Source organism: Macaca mulatta, chromosome 6, assembly GCF_049350105.2.
Source record: "Macaca mulatta isolate MMU2019108-1 chromosome 6, T2T-MMU8v2.0, whole genome shotgun sequence".
In the NCBI taxonomy this organism is placed as follows: Eukaryota; Metazoa; Chordata; class Mammalia; order Primates; family Cercopithecidae; genus Macaca; species Macaca mulatta.
The window spans coordinates 181,453,784-181,478,673 of record NC_133411.1 but is presented as its reverse complement, the minus strand read 5'-3'; the positions used below and the strand labels follow the sequence as shown (position 1 = coordinate 181,478,673).

General features: G+C 49.4%; 1 protein-coding gene across 9 annotated transcripts in view; it reads right to left on the bottom strand.

Annotated features, from left to right (window-relative positions):
* The window catches only part of RPL26L1 (ribosomal protein L26 like 1), a 493,737-nt gene that overhangs the window by 374,497 nt on the left and 94,350 nt on the right, over positions 1-24,890 (bottom strand). The window contains exon 1 of one of the 9 annotated variants that reach the window (XM_078003989.1): positions 5,951-5,954. The exons of the other annotated variants lie outside the window; for them this stretch is intronic. The gene's annotated coding sequence lies outside the window, so the exon portion shown is untranslated. Of the gene's footprint in view, positions 1-5,950; positions 5,955-24,890 lie in introns of those variants that run through there. 9 annotated transcript variants of the gene reach the window in all.

The window sequence follows — 24,890 nt, the reverse complement described above, 5'->3', positions numbered from 1 at the left end:
GCAACAGGAGAGGAAATAGCTGACCCAGGAGGTCTCTGCTCTCTCATGTCCATAAAACTAAAAACAACTGCATGTGGGAAAGGCCAATGACCATTGCTCACATTTCCTGTGCTTCAAGACCACAGAAAGCAGTGAGGATGTCTGGAAGAAGGGGTGGACAGCCGGGGCAAATTTGATGGTTCCAGAGCTGCCTAACTGCTGGCCAAGATGAGGAATCAAGCTTCATTTTGATTCCTGATAGTGGCACTGACTAACAGGCTCCCTCACCAACAGCCATGTTATCCTCCTCTTCCCAGACATGTAGCACACAGACTACATTTGCCAGCCTGCCTTTCCATTAATTGTGGCAAGGAACTTATTTCTGGCCAGTGGATTATGGTCAAAATTATGGGTTACAGGTAAAAGTGTGTCACTTCTAGTCTTGGCCCATAGAAACTTCTCATACTCAATTTTAACTTTTTTCTCCATCACCTGCTGAATGGAGACTTTGACATTCTCAGGGAGGGCAGAACCACACATAGAAGCCTGGATCCCTGAATGACTGCATGGGTTCAAGACGGCGTCTATAAACACACCTGCCCTCTGTGCCTCAACAATCTACACTAGAGGACGATGTGAGCAATACATAAAATGTTATTATGTTAAGGGATGTAGGGGTTGTTTGTTACAGCAATCTCACTGGTGAATCCCATGAGATCTACTATGTGCCAGAAATCATCACAGGCATTTTATTTACCTTATTCCACTTGAGCTTCTCAGCAATCTTAAGATATAGGCATTGTATCTGGTCTATTTTATAGTGAAAAAAATACATTTCAGAGGCAGGAAGTAACTTGCCCACTAAAGCAATGGAGAACTCCATTCTTCAGTCTCACTTCCATTATCTTGATCTGTTTTGATATTACATCATCAGCCTGTATAGAAGGACATTAAAGAAATAGCTATAGGAAACTTAAATGTTTTTACTAGCACATAGAATTATTGTTTACTATATCACACAAAGGTCTTTTTAGGGAGAGCCATTAAGTAATTTTATCTCAAGCCCAGTACCAGGAAAACTGCTTCTTTGATCAACTGGTATGTTTTTATTTTCAAGGACAATAAATCACAAAAACATGATTTCTTCTTTGCTTTGGCTGCTGGGAATCCCAAGGTAATGTTTTAAGTCCAACTCTACTGGTGGTACAGGGTCATTAGAACCTATGCTCTGTAGACAAATCTTACCTTTGTTTCCATTACTTGGCGTCTCTTATTTTCCAAAGATTCTGACTTCCTACTTGATTCTATTTATCTATATAACATCTCCCCCTCTTTTTTTTTTGAGACGGGGTCTTACTCTTTGTCACCCAGGCTGGAGTGCAGTGGCTCAATCACAGTTCACTGCAGCTTCGACTCCCCGGCTCAAGTGATTCTGCCACCTCTGCCTCCCTGGTCTACAGGTGTGCACCATAATGCCTGGATACTTTCTTTTTGTTTTTGTATTTTTTGTAGAAATGGGGTCTCGCCAGGTTGCCCAGGATGGTCTCCAACTCCTGAGCTCAAGGAATCCACCTGCCAAAGTGCTGGGATTATAGGCATGAGCGACTGCGCCTGGCCACATTTTGCACTGCTAATGTATTCATGGAAGAACCTTAAACACTCTTTGGAATCAGGTAAAGGATAAAGAAATGTGGGACTTGCTCAGGATTTCACAGCTATTTAGCATCAGGGTTAGGGTTCAAGCCCACGGCTGAAAGCAGAAGGCAAGGCCTATCGACTTTGCCAGGGTGCTGAGGCCTGAGTTTGCTCAAGTGGGTACTGACGTGCCCTCTAGAAACAAGGCTCCTGGAGGGACCGTGAAGACCGGGCCTGCCTCCTCCTAAATGCTGGGCTTAGGTGGAGCCTGCTGTAACCTGGTACTTCAGAACACACCAAAGGTTAACAAACAGCAGCCGAGGACCCCACATGCCCTGCCGATGGATATAGCTTGGCCCATCAATTTTTTAGAGTGACTAAGTCACCATCATTTGAAAATAATATTTCACCTTTAAAAAAAAAGTCTGCATATCCGATCTTCTCATGAAAACTTGGGCAATCAGTCACGCATGGCAATCTTTGGTACCCTCGTTGACAGGCGCACATCCTCGAGTTCTGTGCCGATACCTGGCTGGTGAGCCTCACTTACCTGTGGCCTCTGTCTTCCCCTGTTGGTGTCTGAGGCTGAACTCTGGTTGATGGTGACATGGATGATGCTGGGGTCTGGACAGCCTTCTATGCCTTCTTGAAGGCCTTCTGCCACCTGTGCAAACTCATTGGGTTCTCAGCTTCTTGGGCATCCTTGGTTTTCTCATTTGTAAATTGCTCTCTGTGGGAGTTCAGTTCCCCTTGGAGACCCCTGCCCATCCCACCCCATTCACCTAAGCCTTTCTCACCCTTCAGACTTGAGCCATCTCCTCTAGGAGGGCCACTAGGACCACCAGGTGACACGTGTTCACACTTGCCCTCGTGTTGTGCTGTAATTATTTACCCCGTGGTCCATGCCACACATCCGTAGACTTCGCACATGCTTGTGGAATGAATGAATGAGTGAGGAAGTGAACGGGTTGAAGCTGCCTGGGTTCCCACAGGCCCAAGTAGCCTGGCTCTGAACGCAGGGCTTAGAATCCTGTGCTCTCTCCCAATATCACGTTGGCAAAGAAAGCCCCAGCCTGGGCCCTGGTTACCCTGACTGCCTCTCCCATGCCAGGCTTTGCCGACTGAACCACTGTCAGCCCCGCCACCCTCCCCAAGCTGACGTTCTGGGAGAAAGATGTCATAGTGCTAGACGGTCACACAAGCAGCCCCGTGCACTGTCGACTCCCTTTGTTGAGAAGCAGCCCCCACAAGGAGCTTTTCTTTTCTCCTCTCCCCCCATCCTCTTCCCAGGCCTCCCCCCTCACCCAATTCTCTCTTTAATTGCTGTTGCAGTGAGCAGGAAGAATGTCATAGATGTTGCATCTGTTTTTCTGGAAGACTGTGAAGGCGCATTAAAATATGTGCTCCGTGGGCGTCTGGTAGGCTGAGGCCTCTCTCATGGCTTAATAATGGGGGAAAGAGCTGAGGAAAGGAAGAAAGGAAAGGGATAGTGAGACAGAGAGAGAAGGCGACACTCAGAAAACAAGAGAGAAAGAACACGGAGAGATATGGAGAGAGAAGAGAGATGGAGTTAGAAACAGAGATGAGAGAGAGAAATTGTGAGTCTGTGGCCATTGCCACGTTCCTCTGATTTTCAGCATTTTTCTAACGGACGGTGGACAGAGATTTACGAAGGTTTATCCTAAACATCTGCGGCGTGAGGCCGATAAGATACACACTGTGGTTATTTTTGGGAGCAACGGAGAACTGCTCACGGAAACCCTGCCCGGCCATGAGCCCCAAGGCTGCTGGGCCAGGGCTTGCCTGCCCCCTCCCTGTCCCCTCCCTGACCCCTGTTTCTTTGTCTTCTCCAAGGCGCTGGCAGGAGGCAGGGCTGGGCTCTTTCCAAAATCCATTCGTCCTGGAGTCGCCTGGGCTGGGAAAGTGCCCTCCATGTGGGCCGAGGGGGCCTGGAGGGATGCTGGGCATAGGCAAGCGGTGACCAGGATGAGGGGCATCTAGGGAAGCCTAGAGGGAGAAGGGAGGAGGAGAGGGAAGTACAGGAGGGCGAGGCGACCATTGTCACATCAGCCCCACTGCTCCGGCAGGACAAGGAGGGGAAGATGTCTGCTGAACACAGACCTCCTACTGCTACCCCACAGGGTGACAGTTATCAATGCTCCCATTTCACAGACGGAGAAGTGGAGGCTCAGAGAGTGAAGGGACTTGCCCAAGGGAACACAACCAGGGGGCCTTAGGATAGGGTAGAGTGGGTATTTGACACCTGGCCCTAAGTGACCATGTCCTGGGTCCCTCTCCCGGCAGTTCCTGTTTCTGTTGAGGGATCCCCATGGTTTGGGGGATGCTGACTCCTCTGGAGACCTGAGACGAGCCCAAGGTCCAGGCTAGACCCATTCTTCCTTTTTGGCGACAGTAGCTGGGACAGCAGGCAGGAGGCAGAGCTCCAAAGATCACGATGCCTGGAAAAAGGGCTTGGATTGCTTCTTATGGGGGCAAAGGTGTAGCAGGAGGAGCTCAAGCAGGGACTGGAGGGGGTCACAGGGGGGTCAGGCCAGGGTCTGGGGAACAAAGGCAAGCATTCAGCTATCAACCAATCCAGCTATTCTCATGGTGTCCCAAGCCAGAGTGTGACTGATTAAAAATTAATAATCATCCTAGATATAAAGGCTTGGTCCAACTGTACAACCATTTTACACATGAGAAACTGGGAAATAATTTTATTCAGTGCAATATGCCCAGAATGATGTCTTTATGTAGTTCACTAAGAGGAGAAGGTTGGGGGTCTGAATGATTACCTGCACAACATACCTGCACTTTCTCCCATTCCTAGTTTTTATTCAGCAACCCATCTGCTCCCCCAAATTCCCTGTATTCCATGGAAGGCCGAGCTTCACTCCAGCTCTGGGCTGGAACCTTTTGCCTTCAGGCCTGTGCCCTGGTCACAGGAATTTGTTCAAGGGCAGGAGTGGCCTAAGCCCATTCAATCACAGTGAATCTCAGAGTCTTGGTCAGAATGCTAGGGCAGAACACTCTTGCTGTTTCTCTGGATATGTTGAGGAAGCATGAGGATCCCCCTGACAGATGTTAGAAGCCATCTGGCTACTTTAAGATAAATTATCTTAAGGATGAAGCTCAGCCGGGCGTAGTGGCTCACACCTGTAATCCCAGCACTTTGGGAGACCGAGGAGGGTGGGTCACCTGAGGTCAAGAGTTTGAGACCAGCCTGGCCAACATGGCAAAACCATGTCTCTACTAAAAAATACAAAAATTAGCCAGATATGTTGGTGGGTGCCTATAATCCCAGCTGCTCGGGAGGCTGAGGCAGGGAGAATTGCTTGAACCTGGGAGGCAGAGGTTGCAGTGAGCCAAGATTGTGCCACTGCACTCTAGCCTGGGCAACAAAGCGAGACTCTATCTCAAAATAAATAAATAAATAAATAAATAAGATAAAAATAAAAAGGATGAAGCTCACAGACGCAAAGAGGGGGTAGAGTTGATAGAACCACTGAAAAATGGAGCTGGAGTCCTGATCGTCCTGATCAAGTCTCACCTGAAGCCCACCCATTCTTGACTCAGCTATGTGAATCAATAAATCAATACATCTCCTCTATTATTGTCATCAACTTTAGTTAGGGTTTTTGTCACTTGGTTCTCAAATGATACAAGTGGTATAGTAGGGTGAAGTAGCTGGCCTAAGTTTGAGACCCATCTCCAGGGGTAGGATCTCAGAGCCTGTTTCCCCACCTGTAAAATGATGATGACAGTCCCTCCTTGACTGGGCAACTAGGAGAGACACAACATAATTGGCACCACTAACACAATACTCAGCACCTAGTATGTACTGGCTCCAGAATTGTTCCCTTGGGGTACAGACCAGTCTTGCTACTGGGCTTACAAGGGGAGCCCCCTGAAATCTCATCCTATGGGTGAGATACAATTCCTGCTTAGAGTCTGGGCAGGGAGGTGCACTGATTATGGTCCCTAGGACAGCCTTCCTGGGAGCCTGGGCATGGTGCCCTTGCAGGCTCTCGGACCCGCCTCTGGTAGGCCAGGCAGCCAAAAATAGTTGGTTTGCTAGGTTTTGAACAGGAATCTATTTCAGGCCTGAGGAGGAGGACTTTTCGACCTGCCCTTTTGGAGAGAACCACTCCCATGAGCTCAGGCGGACACATCAGCTCCCATGGAGCAAGGCCTGCTTCTCAAGGAGGACCGGGCCAGCCCAAGGCAAGGACCAGATGCAGGGCATGTGTCCATTATAAAAGCAAGATACATGGTGAAAATTTGACACACTGTACTTCATAGAGAAAAGGCGGCCCTCCGTGCCTCCCACTCAGTGCCCCTCCTTGAGCATCCTCAGCTGACAGTTTGTTGATGACATCTTTCCAGAGAGATGTAATGCCTACCCAATCATTTGTATGTATGCACTTTTCCTTACATATTTAGAATCATACTCTACTTACCCTTCAATTACCTGGTTTTTAAATAGCCTTATTGAAATATTATCATACCGTAAAATTCATCCATTTAAAATGTACAGTTGAATGGCTTTTGGTATATTCGGAGTTCTGTAACCATTGCCACAATCAATTTTAGAGCATTGTCAGTACTGCAAAAAGAAACCTGCACTTTTTGGCCATCAGCCACTAATTCCTCTATACTCTGCAGCCACAGGCAACCTCTAATTTATTTTCTGTCTCTGTAGATTTGCCTACTCCAGACATTTCGTAGAAATGGAATCGTACAATGTGTGTCCTTTGTGTCTGGTTTATTTCACCTTGCATGTTTCCAAGGTTCATCCGTGCTGTAGCGGATGTCAGTACTTCATGCCTTTTGATGACTGAATATTATTCCACTCCATAGATAGACCACATTATGAGTCGGGCTCAGTGTCTCATGCCTGTAATGCCAGCACTTTGGGAAACCTCATTTGAGGTCAGGAGTTCAAGACCAGCCTGGCCAACACGGTGAAACCCCGTCTCTACTAAAAATACAAAAATTAGCCAGGTGTGGTGGTGCGTCCCTGGAGTCCCAGTTACTCAGGAGGCTGAGGCAGGAGAATGACTTGAACCCAGGAGGCAGAGGTTGCAGTGAGCCGAGATCGTGCCACTGCAGTCTAACCTGGGTGACAGAGTGAGACTCTGTCTCAAAACAAACAAACAAAACTAAAAAAAAAGAAAAAACAGAAAACATAGACCACATTTTGTTTATCATTCTTGAGTTGAATAAAGCTGCTGTAAACATTCGTCTACAGGTTTTTGTGTGGACATACCTTTTCATTTCTTCTGGGTATATACCTGGGGGCGAACTGCTGGGTCGCGTGATATCTCTTTTTTTAACTGCTGGAGGACCCGCCAGGCCGTTTTCCATGCAGCTGTACCATTTGACATCCCCACCAGCATCTTTCCCACTTCCTCACCAACACTTGTTATTCTTTCTTGGACTGTGACCATCCCAGTGGGTGTGACGTGGTGGCATCTCACTGTGGCCTTGATTAGTAGCCTGGCTTTTGGTCTTACTGTATCTTGAAGGTTTCTCTGAGTCATAGACTCATTTCAACCTGTTCATTACTTACCTCTTATTCCAGCATGAGACTGTATTCTACTTAACCACCCCGCTATTGATGGGCACTTGGATTCTTTCCTGTCAGGCTGCAATGAACCCCTCCCAAGCAGATGAGAGACCCTGAGTGGGTTCTATCCATGATTCTGGGAGAATGTTTGGAGGAGACCTCCTAGCCCGTGGCTGGGGTCTCCCCTGTAATACAGAGAGGGTTACCTGCCCCAGCTCTGCCCCGATATGCTGTGGGACCTTGAGGCAAGCCACAGAACTTCTCTGGGCCTCTTAAAGCCAGGTTCCAGCTGAGTTCCCCAGTACCTGGCTTTCCTATCCCATCCCCTTATTATTCTGGTAATCACCTGTGTCACCTTGGCAGCTGCATTAAAAACTTTTTTTTTTTAACCACTCAGATCAAAGATCCTCTGCTATAGTTTCAAGACCTCATTTGCCCCTCCCAAAAGTCTTGAGACAGACCGTGGGGGCTGTGGTCTGACCGGAGGCTGAGGGTGTGCGACCAGCCCACTGACTACCAGTGGGCGGGAGTCATCCGTCAGAGCCAGGCTTCAATTCTGGCTCTGCAGCCTCCCCATGGGAGACCTTGGGCAGTGGATATCACTATGGTGCCCACCTCCATAAAGCCAGGATGGGAGCTGCTCTGGGAGGTCTCTGCTTGCCCCTCCAGAGCCACTCCCCACCCTTCCCCACCTGCTCAGAACCCAGAGCCTGACCTCTACAGGAGCCGTCACCCTGGGCCCCCGCCCTCTGTCTTCTGGTTGAGCTGGCCAGTGCCGACAGAGCTCGGAGAATGGGAGTAGAGAGGCTGCAGCGTCGGTTCCCCGGCCCCTCCTTGACGGTCATCAGGGGGTGGCAGTGGCCACAGCCCCTGTCCAGCTCTTGCCAGTTTCATGCCAGGCAGAGGGAGGTAACAGTTCGGTACAATTGGCAGCCCTGGGACTCCTCTGCAATCTCCCGTTTCCTGCTGGGTCCCTGACTGATTTTGGTGACCCTTTCTCACAGGCATGAAAAGGATTAAATAAGAAAATGACACACGAAGGTCAGTCCTGGCCCTGTCCTCGTGTCCAGAGAGCCCTCCCCACCTGATGGTCTTCCTCTCCTGGGGGCCCAGAGGAAGGTGCCACTATTGTTCTTGGCCTCTTCCTTTGCCCATGAAGGCTGTGGCTGCGGAAAGCTCCAGAACTGAGGGATCACGCTAGCCGAAAATCTTGGCGCCAGACGGGTCCTAGCAAATGGAAGTAAGCTGGACGGGGAGGCAATGACTTGATTCCGGGGGAAGAAACTGCTCCTGGGCCTGGGCCGGCTGCCCACGCGGTGCATCCCAACCCGCCATGTGCTCCTGGGACCTGCCAGTATGCGCACTCTGCCCACTCATCAGTGACACCCACACCCACAAACAGCACATGTACCACACCCCACACGCAGCATTACGCACGCCGCATCCCAGGACACACACAAACCGCATCCCGGGTCACATTCTAGAGGACGTCACAGCAGACGTGCCCTGTGTATCACACACACCTGGGTAATTACCTGTTCCCCGCTCCCCTTCCACATAGACACACACGCCTCCTCAGCGTTCCACCAAGGACGTGGTCACCATAGGCATGGGCTGGGGAAAGCCTTGCCCCTGGTGCATGGAAAAGCAAGCTCAGGAAAGCTGTGTGTGTGTGTGTGTGTGTGTGTGGTGTGTGTATGTGTGTGTATATGTTTGGTGTCTGTGTGTGGTGTCTATGTGCATGTGTGTGGTGTCTGTGTGTGGTGTATGTGTGTGTGTGGTGTGTGTGTGTGGTGTGTTTGTATGTGTGTGTATGGTGTGTGGTGTATGTGTGTAGCGTGTGTGTGGTGTCTGTGTGTGGTGTGTGTGTGTGTAGTTGTATGTGCGGTGTCTGTGTGTGTGTGGTGTGTGTGTGTGCAGTGTGTGTGTGTGTGGTGTCTGTGTGTGTGTGGTGTGTGTGTGTAGTTGTGTGCGGTGTCTGTGTGTGTGTGATGTGTGTGTGTGCAGTGTGTGGGTTGTGTGTGTGGTGTCTGTGTGCGTGTGGTGTGTGTGTGGTGTCTGTGTGTGTGGTGTCTGTGTGCGTGTGGTGTGTGTGTGGTGTCTGTGTGCGTGTGGTGTGTGTGTGGTGTCTGTGTGTGTGTGGTGTGTGTGTGTAGTTGTGTGTGGTGTCTGTGTGTGTGTGATGTGTGTGTGTGCAGTGTGTGTGTTGTGTGTGTGGTGTCTGTGTGTGTGGTGTCTGTGTGCATGTGGTGTGTGTGTGGTGTCTGTGTGCGTGTGGTGTGTGTGTGGTGTCTGTGTGGTGTATGTGTGAGTGTGTGTGGTGTGTGTGTGTGCACGGGTGTGTGTGTGGTGTATGTGTGTGAGGGTGTGTGTATGTGGTGTGTGTGTGTATATACATGTGGGGATTTTCCCTTACACCCTGCCTGGAAATGAACCCTTAGGCCCAGAACAGGCCTACGATTGTGTCCTTGAGGCAACTCCTGCCTCCAGCCCACCCAGGACCCCATGACAGATCCTTCCAGTGCCCGGAGGAAGGAGAAGCCTTGCTGAGGAGGCCGGGATGTACCTGCCTCTACACTCCTGTCCCTAGAAAAGAAGCAGAGGGGACAGTGGATCTGGGCCTAAACCCCCTAGTGTCTAAAACCCTTACACTTCTTCTGCCCTTCTTCCCGGCTGACAGGCAGTCTGCAGCACACAGCTGGGTTGAAGGGTATGGGCTGAACTTCAGTCCTGCTCCCCTCGCATCTGGGTGCCTTGTGCAGTGACGACCTGCACAGGTACATACAGCAGCCCTCACAGCTTTGAATTGCTGAGTCAGCATAGGCAAGTCACCTCACCCTCAGCCACAGTCTCCCCATCTGTAGAATGGGGAGAAAAAATGCTGACCATGCAGTCTTGTGGAGATGAAGTTATAAGAGGTGGTGCCTGTGAACGTCCTGGCCCATAGCAGGTGCTTGGAGATTTGGAGCTGGTTTTCCCTGGGACTGTTTGGGGCTGCACAGTGCACAAAAGCTAGAAGCTATAGGGGAACTGGCGTTTTGAAGGGACACAGTCTTGCAATCAGAAGGAGGGGGTTGAGGTTGCCCACAGGCCCAGGACTGTGGACCCAGGCAGCAGAACAGTCACAGAGGGACATTAGTTGCTTCTAAGCCTCTGCCTTGCAGTTCACCAGTGAAGTCAGCATCCCAGAAATGGGGAAGCAGCAAGCCCAGCCACCCAGGTGAAAAGCCTCTACTAGCACTTACACTCCATCAGTCACCGATAACAGCCCTGGGGAAAAGGGATTATCACTCCCATTTGATAGAATGATAGAGGAAGTTGAACCAAAGAGAAGCCAAATAGCTTGCTGGTCACAAAGCTTGTGAATTGCTGAGCAGAGATTGGGACCTTGGTGTGTTAACCATGTCATTCTGGTGCTTTGACATCTGTGACTTCGCTGACCCTGGACAGACTCACAATGCCAGGCCCGGCCAATTCCTAGGGGTAGTGAACCATTCCTCGAGAGCATGGCTTTCCTCTGCAAACTAACCAGCCCAGAGCTCACATCCACCACGTCTTCTCTCCAGCTCACTCACAACGGCCACTCTCCCCCTGCCCTGATCATACCAGGGCCAGGCAATGACAACTAGGGACGACCCCTGTGCCGCAGAACCCCCTGAAACTGTTCCAGCTAGTCAATCCTAAGCCTGCTTACCCTGCCTCACCCGTTCCTTCCTGCAAAAGTGATAATAAAGGCTCTTGCCCACATTTTCCCATCTATCCTTCTGCCTCTCAACTGGTCCTGGTGCATTCTGTGTGGTCCTTTGGGGTGTGGCGTACCCTCTCCTCTTGAGACCTATGAGTCACAAACACGCTTTCCAATGGAAATTAGCCCTGATGCGCTAGTCCCACCGTACCTGAACAGCAAGGACAAAACCTACATTTTCAGATACCGGTAATAGCTAATTCCCAAGACATCAGCACAACCACCTCACCACAGTTCCTTTGCCAGGGCAGTGCCCGAGCACTCTGCCTCTGAGTGGGGCGTGAATGGCTTCCTGTGTCCCTGGCTTGTCTCCGCTTGGACGGCTGTGTGCCCTGAGCCTGCCCACAGTGCCCATCCCAGGGGTTTATCTGACTAATATCTGTCCTTTCCATAGACCATGACTCCATGAGGGTGAACCAGGACTGTTCTGCTCGCCTTGTGTCTGCACACAGTAGGTGCTTAACAAACATCTGGGGTGTCTTCAAGTCCATTCCCTCATCTGACCCTCGCAGCAGCCCTCGGAGGTAGGCAGGTATGGGCTCTCCGACCCATATCATAAAGAGGAAAGAAGGGGCCTAGCAAAGTGAGGAGGCCGCCTCATGGCCACATGGTGGGTCAGAGGCAGAGCAAGAGCTGGAATCAAGGCCTGAGCCCCCAAAGCTGGCCAATATTTTCTGGCGACTGTGTCTCATGGTTTGTGTTGCAGTCTGCACACTAGAGGAGACAGGTCTGCACTCGGCCATTCTGAAGACGGTAAAGGTGAGAGGTCAGTCTGGCCCTGGGGAGGGGACAGGACAGCAGGCTAACCAGCTAACCAGGCTAACAGCTGGGCACCTGTGTCATGATGCCCCTCAGACCTTTGAAATAACATTAAAAAAGAAGACTTGATTTATAAAAAGAAAAAAATTCCAGCTAGGTGCAGTGGCTCATGCCTGTAATCCCAGCACTTTGGGATGCCAAGGTGGGCGGATCATTTGAACTTGGGAGTTGAGACCAGCCTGGGCAACATGGGGAAACCCTGTTCCTACTAAAAAAGTACAAAAAAATTAGCCAGGCATGGTGGTGCACGCCTGTAGTCCCAGCTACTCAGGAGGCTGAGGCAGGAGAATTCCTTGAACCTGGGAGGCAGAGGTTGCAGTGAGCCAAGATCATGCCACAGCACTCTAGCCTGGGCGATGGGAGTGAAACCCTATCTCGAAAAAAAAAAAAAAATCCCAAGTTAAACAACAGTGGTTCTGCTTTTTTTTTTCCCTCTGTAGTTGTTGAGGATCCCCAAAAGCAAGCTGGGCAGGTGTTGCCGGGCTTGGAGTTCCCTACTCTAGCCCATCCTCGTCCCCTGCTTCTCCTCTGACCCACCCCCAGAGGACGGATGCCCACAGTTGCTCACAGGTTAAGTTCTGCAGCAGCCTCCTTCACTTCCTCACGCTGGTGCCTCCCCCAGTGTTGTTGGACATAACGGATGAAAGGATGGGTCGACGGAGGAACGGATGCACATTTTCTTCACAAGCCTCCTTCTTCGTGAGACCTTCCCTGGTCGTCCCGTGTAGAATTGCCACCCCTCCTGAGTCCTGGCAGCCCCACCCCCCCCACCTCTGCTGTCTTTTCCTTGTGCTCCACATCCTGGTAGTCCTTGGAGAATATATCCCTTCATTATTGCCTTTCTCCCACCTGAAGTGCAGAGACAAGTGATCTTTTATTCACTGGCTGGGCCCAGCCCAGGGCCTGGCCCAAAGTGGGCCCCAAAGGAAGAATGAGTGAATGAATCTCTCAGCCACTAAGCCTACCCTCTTGGCCTTTGGACAGTCATCCCCACCAAATGTCCACAGCCGCCCCGCCTCGCTGGCCATCTGCCTCCCGCTAAAGCTGCTTTTCCACACCCTTGCCAGGCCTCACTGATGGCCACCATTCTAACCTTCCTCTTCCTCACCCCACACCCACACCAGTATTTGGCTCTGGAAACCCTCAGCCCCACCCCTTTTCCTCCATCCCACTCTCGTCCTCATGGTCTCCCTCCCTCCAGTCCATCCTTGGGCCTCCTCTCAGCAGCCAGGGTGCTCTTCCGAAGATACAAAGCTGACTTGTCAGTCCTGTCATCAAAACCATTCTCCATGCCTGGAAAGAGGCCCTGATTCCTTAACATCTTTGCAAAGCTCGCTATGATCTGGCCCTGCCGACTTCTGTGGTCCTCCCCCACCCTGAACCCACCCGCTCCATGCTTAGTTCACTCCCAGCACTGAACCATGCCTCATCTTCCTTCCGAGCCTTTGCGCATGCTGTTCCCCCTCCTGGGGCATCTGACTCCGGCTCACCCTCGGCCCAGACCGCTCCTGCTCCAGGAAGCCTCCCAGGATCCAAGGCTCAGCTAAATGCCTTCTGGGCTCCCAGAAATTAACAGCCTGTCAATTTCCCTTGGTCTAGCCCTGGATGCCATGGGGGCAAGGACCATATCTGTTTTGCTTTTTTCTGAAGTCCCTGACCCAGTTTGTGCCTGGTACATTGAAGAAGCTTGGGACATGGCTATTGATTTCAATCAAGCTGAAATCTACTGAGCTGAGCTGCGTGAATCAAGTCTAAGTGATTGGCCCAACCAGGAATTCAAGATAAAACAGTAGAAGGCACTTTTTAATCCTAGAATGCCAGAGATGGCTGCATCCTCAGGGCTTTTGGCACCCAAGCCCCTCATTTACACAGGGAAAAACTAAGAACCAGAAACAGTAAGCATCAGGACTAGATCCCAGAACTTATTTCTTCCAGTTCAAGACTTTTTTTTTTTTTTTTTTTTTTGGCTTTCTTTTTTTGAAACCATGGTTGCAAGAACCTGCTGGCTTTGGAAAGACCGTGAGACAGCGTGAGGCAGGACAATAAAAAAGCTCAGAGAGGTGAAGCGATTCACCCAACATCTCACAGCTAGGAGGTAGCAGAGCTGGGACTGAACTCCAGGTCTGGTTGACTCCCAGTCCATTGCTCTTTGCCTACAGAACATTCCATGGGATGTAAAGTTGTATGCATATCAAGGGATAGGCTGACCTAAAATAGTGTTATTCCAAGATCCTGCTTTCAGTCTGTATATCCTTTCTAGCCCACGCTGCATCCAGGTATGGCTATTAGAGTGCCAGGCTGCCCACCTGTCATCTCCTGCCCCTCCAACCTGGACTCAGGCAACTTCAGAAGCCTCCTAGGTGTGCATGAGACAGCCTGTATCTTGTCTGCTGCCCAAGCCAGGCTAATTTAAAGTAGAGATGCTTTTCTTTTTCTTCTTTTAACTTTAAAAGGATAAAGAGCTCTTACAGACAACCCAATAGAAAATTGGAGCAAAGACCGTGAACAGGCAAGTCACAAAATAAGACACATCAATGGCTAATAAAAGCCAGAAGATGTTCCTCAACTGCACAGGCTCAATTGCACCAATCGTTTAGTAAATAAAAATTACAACTTCAATCAGATGTCATTTTAAACCCATCAGATCAACAAATGCCAGGGTTTGCATACTCAGAATCTATAAAAGCCAGGCAGGTCATGCAAATGGGAGAAAGAGCCAAGTGGGACTCCCAAGAGACCAGCTTCTAGAGGGAGCAGACCCCGCTTCCAGGTCATCATCTCGCAGGGATGGGTTTGGGCTGCCAGATTGCCCCACCTGTCAGTCGTAGTCAGAAATCAGATTTCCGTGAGAATATCACTTTTAACTGTTGGCAACTGCTTCAAAATTAGACCCAGTCAGTTCTACTTTTGGAAATAATTGGATGAATACACAGAGATTCATGCATAAGAATATCCATGGCAGCACTAACTATAACAGCGAAAGACTAGATGCTACTAGATGTCAAGCAATATAGCACTGACTAAATAAAATATGATGCATCCCCACAGCAGAGCACTACGAAGCTCCTAAAAAGGCTGGCGTGTCCCATTGGGTTATTGTCAATACTGGAGGTCTTCGTGGTAGATAAGAAAGATATGTTATAATTAGAGTAGCCAAAAGCTTTAGATTTGTCCGTATCGGGGTAAACTCCATTAGCAAGAAAAGCAGTTACAAAATAAAACCATTCAGGATATGTAATATCATGAAGAAAGAACCTTCAGGAGAAACCTTTACGAAATGGTGTCATGAGCAGATATCCTCTGCAGATGAAGCATTCGGAGCAAAGGATTGCAAAGAATGCCCATGTCAAGTCATTCAGTAGCAGTAAGGGATGTGAATGAACAAGTGTCCTTTCAAGGAAAAGATCAGGGCTGTGAACAAATCGAAATGAATCAGTTTGGTTGGGGGCAATAACAGGGACCTCGTTTATTTATTTATTTATTTATTTATTTATTTATTTATTTATTGAGAGAAGGTCTTGCTGTGTCACCCAGGCTGGCATGCAGTGACATGATCATGGCTCGCTATAGCTTCAACCGATCCTCCCACCTCAGCCTCCCAAGTAGCTAGGACCACAGGCACGCACATCACAACTGGCTAATTTTTTTATTTTTTATTTTTTGTAGAGATGAGGTCTCACCATGTTTCTTAAGCTGGCCTTGAACTCCTGGGCTCAAGAGATCCTCCCACCTTGGCCTCCCAAAGTGTTTGGATTACAGGCGTGAGCCACTGCACTGGGCCTAATGCAACAGAGAGAATGCATAGAAGTCCTAAAAAGGGGTGTGCCCAGCAACATAATGGGTGAAAGATGCACCCGAGTCTCACAAACCAGGCTCCTGAGTCATCTACCATTGGCTGGTACCTGCAGACTCAGGCAGCCTGGGAGGTAAACTTCAATTCTTTGGTTGGGTAAATAAAATCGTAGCCCCAGGAAGAAACCAGAAATAGCAAGAGATTGTAAATGAAAATAAGAATAGAAGAATAAAAAGACAAATTGAAATCCATGGTGTTGGTCCTCCTATCACCAGTTATGGTGAAAGCGTTCTTGTCAGCTTGATCGTTATATAATTGTCTACTTTTTAAGATATTTAAAGCACTTATGAGCATTTGAAATAATAGATGTGTGCAGAGTTTATTTGGTTAAGTTTGTAATCAAAGTTTAAATGCTTGGGAACATCTAATTTATTAAATTCGTAAGTTTTAAGAACTCAGCAGCTTAATTATTAGAATGTTAAATTGTTTTGAGGAGTATTAATTATGGGAAGTGAAAAATTAGATGTTGGGCAATGTACAAAATTGTATTTCTTTCCGTGAACATTCCCTTGGAGTTCAAGAAATTGTCAATAGTTAGAAAAAACGAAAAAATTTTAACAGCTGAAAAGAAAGCAAAAAATTAACCATACTTCATGCTGAGTAGAGTGTGGGGAACTGACACTCTCATACCCCACTGGTGAGAGTGTAACTGACAGCATTGTTGCTGCATGTTAGTTTGATCTGGAGTATCAAAACTCAAAAGGACCTCACCCTGTGAAGCAGCCACCACACTTCCAGGGTATACAACATGAACACAATCATGGTGTACCATCAATTCTCATTATTTGTGACAGTCATGTTCTTTTAAAGTTGCTGGGAACACCAAATTAGCAAACATCAAAGCATTGCTCCCAGGGGAAATACAGGGTTAGGGTCCTTTAAGCTTCTAGTCACAACACATTTGTCAAGTGATCAATACGCCACCTCGTTGTATGTGTGTTTCTGTTTAAAGACACCTTATTTCGTGTAAATTGCTGATTCATTCACGTTGAACTGTTGGCCATCACTCAAACCTGAATGAAGCTTCTCTAACATGTCTTTCCTCCATAATGCTCACTGCAGCCTTCTTGTGCCTAGGGTCACTAGACAGCACGTCTGCACTGTGCTTGGGCCATTTTAACAGTGACATCACCAACAAAAAGTACAAAAATGGTGGCACTAAATATACAGCAAAAGGACGCTAATTTCCGGTGTGAAGCTGACACAGGAAGGCAGAGCCTGGCCTTGCTCCACCTCATCTGGGAAGTGCGCATTGGGCGAGGCAAACTTTTGACTGCTCTGTGCATATCTGAGAATGACTGTGAAAGTGCAGCAAATATTGTTTTTGGGGTTACAAATAAATTTTAGCAAGTAGGCAAATTTGCCAGTAGGAATCTACGAAAAATGAGGATGGACTGTGTGTGTTAAAAAGATGTTAATGGCAACATTGTAATAATCAAACGATTTGGCCACTGGATAAGGCCTAAATGCTAATTAGTGGGATATTGGTCTGACCGGGGTTTTTCAATCTCAGCATCATTGACATTTGAGACCAGATAATTCTTCATTACCAGGAGCTATCCTGTCAATTGTAGATGTTTAGCAACATCTCTGACCTCTACCCACTAGATGCCAGTAGCACCCCGCCCCTCCAGTTGTGACAATCAAAAATGTCTCCAGAGGCTGCCCAGTAAGAACCTTGGGTCAGATAAACTAGGAGGCAGCCTGCGATGGACTGCTGCTTTGCCTTTAAACAGCATGGTGTCTAAACAGCTTGGGAGGATTCCCGTGACATTTTTGAGTAAGAAAAAAAAAAAGACAGGTGGCAAAACTGGATGTATAATAAGATTCCATTTTTACATCTGAGTGAATTTGCATGCACACACGTAGAAGAAAGAGAAGAGAAAAGGTGAAAGCTTTTCTGACTTCCTGCTGCACGGGCGTATCTGAGGCCTTCACACCAACGAAATCTTGAGTTTTTCAGAGTCCACGGGAGACATAGATTTGAGGGCCACGAGCACTTCCTGCCTGGACTCAGACCCCTGCTGGGAAGGGTTTGGGATCTGGAGTCAGGCCCCACCTCCAGCTGGTGCTCCTGGCAGCCCCTTGCCTGGCATGGAGGACCTGTCTGACGCTGGCTCTCCACAGCATAGGGATGACCCTGGTCCCTACTGCCAGCCCCTAACTGGGGTTGCCCTCAACTGGTCACAAGCCCTGGCACTGTGCCCCACTCCCTTGTTCCCCCAGCTAAGCCCCATCTCCAGCCTGATTCCCTGGTTCATCTAGACAGTTCCTCCCCATAGCAGAGTGCTTTGCTAGGTCCTCTACCACCTCCTAGGGTATGTGTACAGATCAGCCCAGCTGTACCCCAGTGGACAGCAGCAGCAGCAGCTGGGTGGGTTACCCCCCAGTCTCAGCATCCTCCAGCTGCCCCTATCAGACATAATGGGCTCTGGAGTTGGACAAACCTGGACACAAATCTTGTCTTGGGCATTTACCACCTGTATGGCTTTGAGCAACTTACTTTTCTTTCCTGAGCTCCATTCTCCTCATCCGTGGAACAGATTCCTCTCAACACTGTGAGGAGGGTTCGCTGAGCTAATAAGAGTGAAGAATGCAGCACAGTGCATAGTTTCTCCTGAATCAGTGGTAGCTTATGGGGTTTCCACTTGGGGTGATGAAAAGTTCTGGAACTCCATAGTGGGCATTGTACGACATTGTGCATGTCTTTAATGCCACTGAACTGTACACTTTAAAATGGTTAAGAGGGCAATTTTTATGTTACATGCATCTTACTACAATCAATCAATCAATCAGTCAATCAGTCAGTCAGTCCATCAATGGCAGCTTCCTTCCTATCTATTCCAGAGCTCTTTATGCTCGGGCCTATCCAGGTTTAACATTTTCATGTCTTTGCCTACTCTTCCACCTCCAGATACTCCTTAGAAAATTGCCCTGACCTTAGAGTTGAGACATCTTGTCTTTTCCTCTTCTTGGAAGGCTCAGGACCCCAGAGACCTTCCAGAGGGCAGTCCAGGGAGGGGAAGGACCAGAGGGGACAGGGCTGACCATCCCCCATGACTCAAGCTCTGTAACTATAGTTGGCACCTGGAAGGGAGGAACAATCGGCCCAGGAGTTTGGAAGGAATCCTTCGTCTCTCTGGGGTGCTGGGGGTCAGCAGCTGGGGCCCTCCTGGGTCTGTAGCTAAGCCTGGACTGGTGAGCTCCCCCATTCAGCCTCCTCTGACCACAAGCCCCTCAGGGCAACCTGCTCACGCTGAATTCATCATCGCCCCCATCCCAGCTGCCTCTTCCTTTTTCTGGAATTTCAAAACCCGGGAGCAGCACCTATGTCTTTCCAGCTGCCCAAGCCAGAGACCCAGAGCCCAGAACCCTCCTTCTCCCACTTCCGACCTCACTCTAGACACTCAGGAGCCCAGAGTTCTCTGCCCAAACTTCCAGGGCCTGCACAGGGACCTGAGTGCCGCCTCCTGAGAGTGGACGGCACCACTGATGTGTGCATAAAGCTGCCTTCAGAGGGTGGGAGATGGGGTCCAGGCCCCGCCTCCTGCTCAGGAAGGCTGGGGGGGGCGGCTGGAGGAAACAAGCACGTCTTTTTGCCTGAGGGATGGATGAGGGAAGGGTGGGCTAGGTCCTCTGTGTGTGTGTTGGGAGGTGGGGCAAAGAGAGGGGTGAGCCTGCTTCTACTCCCCAGAAAGAGAGCAATGAGCCTGCTTCTACTCCCCGGAGGGGACTTGTTTCTTCCAGTCCCCACCACCCAGCCTTCCTGAGCAGGAGGCAGGGCCTGGGCCCCATACCCCACCCTCCGGAGGGCAGCTTTCTGTCAGTCCCTAAGTGTTTAACACTGTGTTTCCAGTACACCTGCCACACCACTTATCTCTGTGCCATCTGTGGCGTGGAGCCACAGCTTCCAACCAGCGAGGCCTGAGGCTTAGCTCGATGCCACCCAGGAGGTCTCCTGCCAAGAAAGACAATGAAGGCCGTCGATCTGGCCAGCAGGGCTGAAGTGGAGTCACCCAGGGCAAGGCCCACACCTCAGCTTCCTCTGGAGACCAGAGAGCAGCTGCTGGACCTCAGGTCTTACTCTGCCTTCCCCAGCCTCACTTCGCCTCGTACAACTGGTCAACCCACACCCCACCCCACCCCAAGCCCCCACCCTTACTCACCCCCTGGCTCCCCAATCTCTCTGCCCTGGTTAACCTCTCCCAGCCATCCTCCACCCTGCAGCCAGAACGAACTCTCCAAAACGCAACCTCTCTCCCTGCTGACAGTGCCAGGGGCTCCGATCACTCTCTGGATAACGCCCAGATTCCTTGCAGAACCCAGCTGACCCCGCCCGCCTCGCCCTGCCTCACCGTTTGCCATAGCAAGCAGCTATTTTCCTTCTCAGGGCGAGCTGGTTCCTACTTTTGTGCCCTTGCATGACACTCCTCCACCTGCCTTTTCACCTGCAAATTCTCCTTCATTCACATCCATCAAGACCTGCCAGGTGAATCTTAATAGCATCCCTGATAGAATAATACCCAAACAGCAGCTCCTTCGAAGGAGGTAGTTTCCAGTAATAACACAAAGAAACAACTCTGCCCTTCGGTGGCCCTGGGTGCAGATCTCCAGTGTGCTGTTTAGTGGCTTCATGACCTGGGACAAGGTACTTAACCCCTCTGAATCTATATCTTCACCTGTAAAGCAGGGCCAACAATATCGACCTATAGGGACGTGATGAGATTGACATTAACAAGATACATATGCGGGAACCAGTGAGTGAGGCTAAGACGAGAACCGTCGTATTTTCTGCATCAAGAAGGGCACATAGGTAGCACATCTCAATTGTAATAGGGAAGATCTAACACAGGCTTGAAAAACAATGAGAAGAGACACTGTATTTCATAAGCAGGTCCCAATGGTGTGCACAGGATAACTGAATTTTTGTAGAGAGGGAAAAGCATTTAGGAGACATCCCAAAAGGTTAGAGTTGTTATCTCTAGGTAATGCAACTTTTTAACAATTTTATTTTTATCTCTTTTTTCTTTTACTTATCTGTGTTTTTTCCTGCATTCACTACAATTTCCTACCCAAGTTGTTGTGTATAGAATTGTGTGCTCAAAAACTAGGCGGAAGTCCTAACCTCTGCTACCTGTGAGTGTGATCCCACTTGGAAATTGTCATCTTTTCCGATGTAATCACATTAAGATGGAAATCATACTTGATTAGGGTGGGCCATACTCCAATATAACTGGTGTCCTTGTAAGAAGAGGAGAGACACAGGGACACACAGGGAGAACGCCGTGTGATGAGGGAGGCAGAGATTGGAGCAATGTGTCACCAAGCCAAGGATGCCAAGGTTTGCCAGCAACACCAACAGCTAAGAGGGTGGGGAGGAAGGATTCTCTCCTGGGGCCTTCAGAGGGAGCATGGCCCTGTCGACACCTTGATTTCACACTTCCAGGTTCTCTAGAATGGTGAGAGAATTAATTCCTACTGTAAGCCATCCAGCTTTTATACTTTGTTATGGCAGCCACAAGAAATTAATATAAAGAGCAAATCTTACTTATGTACTAGAAAGGGCAAGGGTTTAAAAAGAAAAAAGAGGAGGAGGAAGAGGAGAATACCCCCATCAAGAGTGCTCTCTGGAGGGCTGGAAGTGTCTGTTCAGGACTCAGCCCAGGTGTGTAGCGAGTGTTTGTTGAGTGAATAAACATGTCTGCAGCATGTGACATTGTCTTGTCTCTGTCCTGCCTCCTCACGGATCTCTCATTCTAGCCCAAAACTGCCTGTCATGAAGGAGCTCCCTAGCCAGGCTGGAAGCACAGCTGGGCTTCACGTGCAGTCCCAGCCCTCAGCTCAGTGGCTGGCATGGGGGAAGCAGGCAAGGACCTGAAGGACTCTAGGTCAACAGCTCTATCCCCATCAGCTTTGTCAGGGTCCCCTGTGTGATGATGCTGTGCCCTCGGCCGCATACCCAGCTTCTTATTCTTTGTGACCAAACCACACCTTGTCATTGGTCAGATCTTTGTGCTGCTTCCAAAGCAATCTACCTACAACTCAGGTTAGACCCTGCCATGCCCTCCTAAAGACCTTCGGTGGCTCCCCCATTCCTGGACATAGCATTCAAGGCCACTATCTATTCCAAGCCATTTTGGGGCTTGCCTGTCAACTCCTCACCTCCAGCCCCTCTTGCTGCCTTCTTCCCCAGCAATCCCACGTGGTCGATCTCTGCCCGCGTGCCTGCCTGCCCTCCCACCTTCTCTAATCTCAGCACTGCCCGGGCCTCCCAGCACAGTGGAAATGTCATTCAGAGGGACTGTGGAGAGCACAGTGTCCCTGGCTCTCCTTCCAGGAAGAGGGAACACAGGGAGGGCTTTTCTGGAGTGTTTCCAGGCCTATCCTCCTTAGCTGGAGAGGGACTCTATCTCCAGCAGGGGAAGAAACAGCAGATGTCTTCTGCTCCTCTGAGTGACCCAGTCAGCCTTGAAGAATCACAGGAAATGGCTCTTGGGACTTGCTAATGAGCTTTGGACGTCTTCCCTCTGGCCTGGCAGAGTTGGGTGGGGAGAGCTTCTGGGTCCCACTTGTTGGCCTTTCTCCTACTTTCCAAATGCCTCCTTCCTTTTCCTCCTCCAGGAGCTGGGAGGTGCAGTGCCGAGCCCCACGTAGTGAGGGGAAGCTCAGGCAGAGGAAGCCTGTTTGTTCTCCAGTTTGGGCTCGCTGTAAACAACTTTTCTTTTTCCTGATTAGGTTACACTCTTGAGCAGGGTTTTTGGGACACCTTGGCTTGGTCAGGGGCTACTTGCATCTAAGGAACAGAAAACCCAGTCAAAATAACTGAAATTAATGGGAGACTGGGAAAGGTTGTGGAACCCAAGGGGAACCACCAAGCCTCAAGAGGAAGAACCATCAGACACAAAGCAAGAAGCAAACTGTCAGACACAAAGCAGATGCTCGCTCTGTCCCTCCTTGGCCCACCTCTCTCCTGTCATCACCATTTTTTCTCATCTGCTTTGGAGATCAGACTCCTCTGTTTGTTCATGAGGGTCCCCAAATGGCTGTCCTCAAATGGCAGCCTTCCTTCCCAAAACTTACAGGTTCCCCAGGCCCAGCCAACTAATCTAGTCTCTTCCTCTCTGGGAGGAAGAATGACCATCACGACCCAACAGCAAACTCGTAGAGCCCCAGTGACGTGCCGGTCACTGGTCCAAGGTCTTTATGTGGGTTTTCTCATGTAATTCTCAAAATAACCTCACAAGGCAAGTTTTATTGTCATCCTTACTTATGAAGATAATAAACGAGGAAACAAAAGCTAGGAGGGGTTAACTTGCCCAGGATCACCTAGTTAATGGGTAAGGAAGTTGGGGTTTGAACCCAGGTTGCTGGGCTCCAAGGTCTGAGCTCTGAAATGAATTGGCCTGGCCCAGTGTCTGGACTGGGTCTTCCTGGATCAGGTGTCCTTCCCCGGCCCAGTGAGCAATGGCGGCAGGATGGGTTTAGGACACTCCAGGGCTGTGGGAGAAGGAGGGGACATAGCAGTGTCCTGGAATGTAAGCTCGTCTGCTGCTGGGATTGTCTATCTTGTGCCCTGATGCATTCAGTGCCTAGAACAGTTCCTGGCACACAGTAGTTGCTCAGCAAATGTTTGCTGAATGAATGAATGAACTTCATATCTTGGACTTGTCCCTGGCAGATGAAGAGGTAGAGTTGGATGTAGCCTTATTTGGGACACCTATGACCATCTCATCCTTCCAGGAAAAAAAAAAAAAAAGATACATTTTATTGGTGTTCAGTCACGGGGAGAAAACAACCCCAGCCCTGGTTCTCTCTCCTCCGCAGGGAGCCTCCTCCTCACTGGTTTATCCAAGACCACCACCCAGAAGTTCCGCTCAGAGCTGTGCCGCTGGATGTTAGCAGCCGTCCACGCCATGGGCCCTGGCTCTATATGTGGACACTGTGGTGTCTGGTTCAATGTATTTTCACTCAGCACCTTCAATGGCTTAATGAGCTCCGTGATTTACATGTGGTTCTTCCCCAAGATATTTGACCACGAAATCCTCTTTTCCAAAGGCATCTCATGGGACTAGTAGTTTGAACAATACATTTTGAGAAATAAAATTTTGATCAGCTTTGTTGCCTCATTTCATTTGCTCATTGGAACTGAGTTTAAGTTCCTATTGTGTGCCGGGTAATAAAGTCTCTGTTTCTCCCCAGTCCCTCTGGTTCCTTACAAGGGCTTACAAGGGCTTCTGGGGTGAGACCCTTCCCCAGGCTCTCTCTCCCATCTACCCTCATTAACCTCACTTGTCGAAAATCTCCCCGGAAGCCCTTGCACTCTCAGGTCTCCTTCTTGGCCTCTAGTTGGTCTCCGGGCTGGAGCTTTTCCTCCCACACTCAGGCTGTCTGGCCCCAGCCCCTTTCTTTCACTTCGTGGTTTAAAATGCAATTATAGCACATTTCCATAAACAGGTTCTAGGCAGAATATTAAGCTTGAAAACAATTGCAGAAGATTGTATTAATCATTTTCATTTCATTTTGCAAATTTGGAAGTTGGGACCTTAGATTGGGATATGTCGTTGAAAGAAAATTAGATAGCATCTCATCGGTTAATGGGTTTCTATGGTGCTAGGTAGGTGGCTTGTGCTTGCTCCAAAAACCCCCCTTTGGGTTCCTATCAGCTGCCTGACACATGGTATAATCTTCCAGAACTTTCCAAAGCATGTCCTTGGACTTGGCTACTCTTCCCTTTTTAGAAGGGAATACGTTATTATAAAAAAACAAATTTATCATTATCAAAAACTGTTTTATTGTGTTGGTTTGTCCTTCATCACTTGTGCCAAGCAAAAATGATGGTCTGAGTGTCCTGGCCTTTCCCTTCCCCTGGCCACTAAAAAGCGTCCTGGCTTGGATGTCTTGTCTTTGTCTCTCCAGATGCCCTGTCCCTCCCCACCCTGCTCAATGCCATGCTGTGCACCTCTTTAACTTCCAGTCGGTTGCCCATTGGCCAGTGCTGGAGGCTGGAGGGAAGGAGGGAGGGGAGAGAGAGGTCAACCTTTTATTTCCTTGGTTTCCAGCAACCTCCTCTCTTCCCTTCAGGCCTAGGATGGTCTCTGTGGTTTTCAGCAACTTTGCAGAGAGTTGCCGTGTTAACCCCTCCTTGGGAGACTGGAGTTCCTTGTCCCATCTGTTGTCTGGGCCCTGCACTGAAAGGGGCAGTCAGGTCCTTCCCCTACCCTCCTAGGAAGGCTCTACTGTCCTCAGTTCTTTGGGGGTGTTGAGATGCGGATTTGGAAGAACAGGGGAGG